This window comes from Centruroides sculpturatus, unplaced genomic scaffold, assembly GCF_000671375.1.
Source record: "Centruroides sculpturatus isolate CEXI.00-Female unplaced genomic scaffold, Cexi_2.0 scaffold717, whole genome shotgun sequence".
NCBI classification, from domain to species: domain Eukaryota; kingdom Metazoa; phylum Arthropoda; class Arachnida; order Scorpiones; family Buthidae; genus Centruroides; species Centruroides sculpturatus.
The window spans coordinates 322,054-329,929 of NW_019384973.1; the positions used below are offsets into that span (position 1 = coordinate 322,054).

The following is a 7,876-nucleotide window of genomic DNA, read 5'->3' on the forward strand; positions in this document are numbered from 1 at the left end:
TTTATATTCGTATACGAACAAAAATAAATTTGTTAATTAAATTTGAATAAAAGCGCTTTTCATCCCCCTAAAAATATGGCGCCATCTGCATTTAAATACGGTGTTTAATGATATGATTTAAAGTTTTGATTGTAATAATGATTTTTAAAATTAAATTTATTTTTTAAATAAGCTTAATTTAAATTTTACTACAATTACGAATTATAAAAATAGTTTAAATTTATTATTATTTGTAAAATTTTTGTATCTTGTATTTACTCTTTATTTATTTATTTTACGCGATAATTTGCTTTTTACGTGAAATTTATATTTTAGAATATTTTTACAGCCAATTTATATAATTTATAATTTATGTTTATTATTATTATTATATTTATTACTATTATTGTTTATATCAAATCGAAAAATCCTCGAATCGCTACAATATCATAAATTAGTAATAAACATTTTTTTAAAAATCTATATATAATGCCGCCGATATATCGAGTTTTAGCTTAATTATTTTTAATATCGATCAAGCTTTCCCGATAAATAAAGAAGCTTGCAAGACGACGCTTGATACGACAACATTCATTACGATATAATAATTCAAACTTGTTCATTATGATTTATTAGTTTTTACATAAAAATTAATTTAAAAAATAATATTACTAAGAAAATATTTTAAAGGCTATTTACTTAAAAATAAAAAATATATATATTTAAAAATTATTTATTTTATGTACAATTGATTCGTTATGGCGCTAGTGTCGCAAATGTCGAAGAGGAAGGGATGAAGCTCATTCCATGTAGACAAATGAATAAATATTAAAAAAAAAAAAAAAAAGTGACTTGAGAGATTGCATTTGAAATATATCGAATCTTTCAGGTAATTATACGACGTAATGTCTTAATTTAGTAAGCTGTTAATGAATTTTGATTGATATTTTACGATATTTTTGATTTCACTTGTAAGCCTATTAGTAATGGTAAATTTACGAAGAATGATGCTCAAAGTGTGGGATTTTTAGAAGCAAATTTGATTTATAACGATAATTTTAGTGTTATTTGGTGACGAATAATACTATTATAACAAGGACAAACCACCATTTGCATGCTTTTGTTAATAGAAAAATGCTTTTATATAAGTTATTATGAAAGTTTGTTTTGTTATGATTTGTCATTGATCAAATGAATGCAGAAATTATCGTGGAGATTTTTATCTGTTATGCAAGACATGACGAAATGTTCAATAAAGCTTAAAACTGTTTTGAATTTTTTTCTTCGTTTACTAGCTTAGGTAAACTTGTGGCTGTGAATGAGGCAGTTCGGACCTGATCACAGCTTTAGACTACGGTTCCTTTGACTTAGTTTACTTCTATGGACATGATACGGCTCTTACTAGGTCCTGATCGCCTCTATCGCAGCTGCAATTGTACTGTATCTTATGCAGATACTTTTATCATTTTACATAATGTATATTCAGTCAAAAATATGATATTGTTTTGCTATATTTAATATGACTCATTTAGTTTGGTCATGTAATGCAGTCACAGTAGCTTGAAAAATCCCTTGTTAGTGGTAAGAGAAGACCTGGTCACCAGAGAATGTGCTGGCTTGATACTATCGAAATGGATACTGGAATGACCATTAGCCAGTTGAGGGTAGTACAGGATTGGGAACTGTGGAGGGAGTTTACCAAAACAGTCACTGAGAGCCATGAGTGACTGAATGAATAACAATAACAACAGCATATTTGTTATTAAATAATAATATAAAAATAAAGATGGAAGTTAGTTCTAAGTCAATATATATATATATATATATATACACACACACACACACACACACACACATACGTACACAGTTATGGCCAAGATTGGAAGCATTTTAACAATAAAATTATTAAAATTATTCAAATGAATCTAAAAAAAATGTTAATTGTTAAACAAAACTGAATTAAAAAGGAATTAAAAAATATCAAAATAAGAAAGGATAATATCTGCAGGTGATGATGTGTATGTATGTTACAATAATACAGTAATACTGTTTTGTTTTGTTTTCAAACTTTTGATCATGATTATATGTATTTATGTATGACTTACCTAAAGTAACTTCTTTCAAATTAAGATAGAGTATAAATATGTGATATAAGCAGGGCTGTGGATTTGGAGTTGTGGTGTTTTAGTCGAAGTTGTCAAAAAATCCTCCGACTCCCTTTTTAAGTACCAACTTGTTATGTATATGAAATGGAGTTGGAGTCGGATTGTAAGGAAAAGTAGGAGTTGGAGTCGGTAGATTTTTATGCGACTCCACAGCCCTGGATATAAGGGTTCAATTCATGTTCTGAATGAGATGTTTGGGACCTTATCAGAGCTATAGAACAAAAATGTCAAAGGAACAAGTGACCCTTCATGAGATACAGCCCCCCGAAATTGGGTCATGCGATATCGTGACTTGCGTCGCTCTGCTAAGACTATTGTGTTTAACTATTTAGCCCATGTGACTATGCCAGCTTCGAGTAGCTCACTTGACTGTTCATGGAGTACTTGATGTTATATAGTTTTAGGGGGATGTGGGGGCTCCCCCACTCAGGCGCTGACTATTCATTGCTCACTATCACTCGCACCAAGTGATATGGAGCATTGAAGTGCTTGACTACATGTGGCGAATCGGTCAAGGTGAGCAATAGTGAGCCTTGATGACACGGAGCAGGGAGAATAGGCAGTATACTGATACGTGTTAAAAACTGACCTTTGGAAGTGGATATCTTGCAAAGGGTTACATATACAGGTATGGTTCCTTTGACTTTTCTGCTCATTCAAGGGGGTAAAAAAAAACCCGTCATTCAGAGCTTGAATCGTACCAATATAAGATCCTGTTTTATTTTTAATATTTACACTGAACTTTCAAGCTAATTTACAAGTTTTACATTGAATAAGTAATTGCAAATAGATTTATCGTACAAGTTTAGATACAGAATTATTCTATAAAATATACATGTTATATGCTGATATTTTATATACTATATAAATTTAATATTAATAGATAATAAAAAGAAATGCTTCAGAAATCATTTTTTAAATGTACTTTATAAGCTTTAAGAAAATATTTTATGTAATGATTATTTACACCATATATCAGTTTTATCTTTTCAGTAAACATATTAGAAATGCATACAAGTTGTAAATAACAATTATTATTTGTTGTTTGTTTCTGTTTGCATCATGAATAATGTATAAAACAAGTAATATGTAATTGTCAATACAGACTGACTAGCACATTTCCATTCCTAATATCAGCTGCATATGTTAATTGCAATTAGCTATTCATTAAGAAGTAATAATCAAGCTCAAATTATATATATTAATTTATTATGAATGTTTGAATGGAATGCATTATTATGAATGTTTGAATGGAATGCATTTTATCATGTACTTTATTTTCAAAATTTTGATCTTAACTATTTTAAAATCTAATTTAATGATTAAATGCAAATTTTTATTACTACTAATAACTAATATTTTGTCATAAGGTGAGAAAATTCTATGTCTATTACTAGTAAAATTGTATATTAGAACAAATATTCATTACTTTTATGTGAATTATCTTTAGATATATGTTCTATTAGGATATAATTTATAAATACTAGAAAAATTTTAGTTCAATATAAATAGACTACCAGATAAAAAGATTTATAAAAATTTAATAAAATTTGTCTTTAATTGCAGAAGTATGCAATCATTCATCATGTTAGTTGGAATTGTTGTTATGACAAATTTTCATGTTAAATTATAATGCAAAGCAAATTAATAATTTGAAATTTAATGCTTTAACATAGTGTAATTTAAGCATACAGCATACTAACATCATGCCATTCTGATAAAATAATTGTTCATACAGTATAATTGTTTGTATGATAGTGCCTATTTTATCAGAATGTAAAACTACTAATTGCAAAAGATGATTTTAATTTACAGTTTTTCTAACACAATAAATTTTAGGTATTATTGAAATACTATAATAATAATGTTGTTGTTAACATGAAAAAACTTTGTAATCATTTACGTTGCTCTCTGTATAGAAATTTAAATTTACTATACATAATTCTTAAGCTTTCGTGTCTGTTGAAAGAAAAGATTAAGAAACACGTATGTGTTCTCAGTTTGAATTCCATTTGTCTTGATGTTTTGGCAAAATTTTAGTCAAATTTCAAACATTGAAGCATATAAAATATACTGAACTTTTAAATAATGAAACATCATATATACTAGATATCATAATATAGAAATTTGGATTAAATTCTCAGCAATTTAGAGAAATGAATTTATATTTTTCAGGCTATTTTAAAAAAGGTTGATTTATATTTTTGCTTTCATTTGTGTTTATGATGTTGGATAACTATACAATATTTAGTTTTATAAATATAAATTGACTGAGATATACATTCATGAGAAACATTTGCAAGTTACTATGAACAGCTGGAAAAATACATAATAAAAAAACTGTATTAAAGTTTATGGTGGAGTTGTCAAAATGTCAGTTTTGAAGCATTCATATCTCTAGAAATGCTAAGTACATAAATTCTCTTAAGAATGATATATTAATATATGATTGCAATATTGAACTTATCTGTCATATTTTTATGGCAGTCAGAAATGTTGTGATCTTGTTAAAGGCCATTATGCATTTTTTATTTTATAATTTCAGTATTTTAGATTTTAGGAAACTTGAGTTAACAACAGATTTTTGATAAAAATTCAATTAGACTTTCATGCTATATCTGAGATTCAGATATTATTTTATTATTATTAATTTTCTGAGAAAGTACTCTAGTATTAAAACCATACTAAAAATAGTTATTGATTAATTTCAAATGTAATAAGTTAATGCATTAATGCAATGATTTTTAGAGTAGATCTGAAGAATTTTAAAAATTACTTTAAAAAATAATTCAAAATTTAATAATAATTTATAAAAACTGAAATATTATTATTAGCTTAAATCACATCATTTTATATAATGTTAAATATATATAAATGTAAATTTAAAAAGAATAAACGACTTCCAACAACTTAACACTGTGTTTTCTAATAACAACCCACGCAAAAAACCTTTTTTCGAGTGTTATGTCACTATTAAATTCCACAAGTACTTTCGACCTCCACCGAGGTCTGCTTCCGGTGGTGACTGGCCGTGTTTCGACCCAACGGTCGTAACGATGTTGCCAACGATGTAAATAAATAAACGTGCGCGTCGGGTTTCACCCCTCCGACCGCTGTTGCTCGAACTCCTCGAATAAATACTTCCACGCCTGTGCAAGTGTTTCCCCATCCCTGTAGTTGATGCAGTTGCCCCCCATGATAGCTTTGTGAATCTCCCAGGTCTCCAGGTGACGGATGTGATCAGCGCGGAACGCGGGTCTGATAAGTTTGGTGTTCCGGAAGTCCGCCCTTATTTCAGGGTCGGTGACATAGGTCGATAAGGCAGTGGTGTGTCTTTTATGCTTAATATCAGCTTGGTGTTCCCGTATTCGTTTCTGTGTTGATCGGATGGTGGAGCCAATGTAAACTAAGTCTCTATTGAATCTGTCGTCCCGTACGGGAATGGAGTAAACACCTGGGGCCCTGNGACTTAGTTTACATTGGCTCCACCATCCGATCAACACAGAAACGAATACGGGAACACCAAGCTGATATTAAGCATAAAAGACACACCACTGCCTTATCGACCTATGTCACCGACCCTGAAATAAGGGCGGACTTCCGGAACACCAAACTTATCAGACCCGCGTTCCGCGCTGATCACATCCGTCACCTGGAGACCTGGGAGATTCACAAAGCTATCATGGGGGGCAACTGCATCAACTACAGGGATGGGGAAACACTTGCACAGGCGTGGAAGTATTTATTCGAGGAGTTCGAGCAACAGCGGTCGGAGGGGTGAAACCCGACGCGCACGTTTATTTATTTACATCGTTGGCAACATCGTTACGACGGTTGGGTCGAAACACGGCCAGTCACCACCGGAAGCAGACCTCGGTGGAGGTCGAAAGTACTTGTGGAATTTAATAGTGACATAACACTCGAAAAAAGGTTTTTTGCGTGGGTTGTTATTAGTAAATTAAAAAATTATACAAGTAGCTTTCAGCAATATTTTTGATAGACAGTAAGCCCTTGATTTAACAGAGTAGTTGTGAAAAAGTGGTGTCAATTATTACTGAAAGTCTATTAAATTGAACGTGTTTTAAAAACATACATTGCAGTAATAATGAATTTCATATAGGTTGTATTAAAATAATGTGTAAGTGTAAATAAAATATTATAATGTAAAGTATATTGAGTAGTATATACTCATTGACCAATCTTTTAATGTGTTCTAACCAGGGCTGTGGAGTCGGAGTCAGGAGGAATTTCTGGCCAGAGGAGTCGGAGTTGGAAAAAATGTCGACTTCAACTCCTGCATTTTAAATTTACTTTAGTTTTTTTATTTAAATGAAAGAAAATTTATTATATATTTATTAATTTTTAAAATTTTTTTTATATTTTGTAATAATTCATTTATTTTAAATACAAAATACATCAATTTTATTTATTAAATATGTAGTGTTTTTTGTAGTATTTGTGTTTAGTAGTAAAATTATTTTGACCCAATTGAATTTGAATATTTTTGAATCATTCCTTTATTATCCCTGCTCTAAATAAGTACTCTATTTTTTTGAATGAGCCAGACTAATTGATCAGAGTACATACAGTATTTTTCTTTTCTGAACAAGGGGCTGAAGTAGCTAGCTAGATTGCACATTTAGTTGAACTAACTCTTCTGGAAGGGTGAAATTGAAGTGCATATGCTATCGAATATATGTAGATGTAGAATTTTATCGCCCCCTTTCTCCTCTTAAATATTTGTTAAAAATTAATTTTTTTATAGAAATAAATATTAATGTTAAGTTAAATATTAAAAATACTAACTATAAAAATATTTGGGTAAACACCCCAGGCTCCTTTCAGAGTTCAGAGTAGGGTACCCACTATGAGTGCCTCTACCCTCCCATAAAACAACTTGGTATTTAATTTTGCCAGAGTCCAGAGTCAGCACAAGAGGCAAAACTTTATGCATCTCACACACCAATTTCTTCTTCCATACTGTGGTGATGACAAAGTCAAACCTTGGCTTGCATGTCTTACTTGAACAGTCTTGGTGATAACCAATACAAATCTGTCATCAAGAGGACTCTCTGGTCTGGGCAAACTTCCCCTATGCATAATTTTCTTCTATCAAAAGTAAACTAAATGATAATTAAAATCTCAACAACTAAAGCAAATGTTGTTGTACATTTTGGAATAAACTGGTGGTGGAATTTCAAAAGTTCAATTTAGGACATAAACAGTAGCCCTAAACCAGATCAACTGTTATTGGTTATTTGTGTTTATTTTAGATTTAAAATTGTTAAATGAATCAATCCTAGAAAAGGAGGCCCATAGGGAGGAAGAGAAACTTTGGAAAGTCAGTCATTGGAAGTTTGAAGCACTTGAAAACTTCAGAAGAGAAGTTTGATGTAAGCTTTAGGATGTGGCTGAATGTGGAAAAGTCACAAACCGTACATACCTTAATGATGAGATAGTAAAGAAGTTGCAGCTGAAGTTTTCATTTCTAAAACATAAACATTGAGCACTGCCATCTTGTAAGCCTAGAAGTTTGACAATGACATTTGGAATGTCATTGAAATCATGCTCAATGTTCCAAATGCCATTGTCAAACTTCTAGGCTTACAAGATGGTGACGCCCAACGTTCATGTTTTAGAAATGAAAACTTTGGCCGCAACCTCTCTAGTTAGTCAGTAATGTTTCAGATTGTTTGAACAATTTACAAAATGTGTTGAATTACCTAACTCCC

The 7,876-nt window shown here is 30.7% G+C and overlaps 1 protein-coding gene across 1 annotated transcript in view; it reads left to right on the top strand.

The window, feature by feature from the left end:
- The first annotated feature begins 758 nt into the window (after window positions 1-758).
- Window positions 759-7,876, top strand: part of LOC111632645 (BTB/POZ domain-containing protein 2-like) — a 51,619-nt gene continuing 44,501 nt past the window's right edge. The window contains exon 1 of the mRNA XM_023377139.1: window positions 759-868. The gene's annotated coding sequence lies outside the window, so the exon portion shown is untranslated. The remainder of the gene's footprint in view (window positions 869-7,876) is intronic.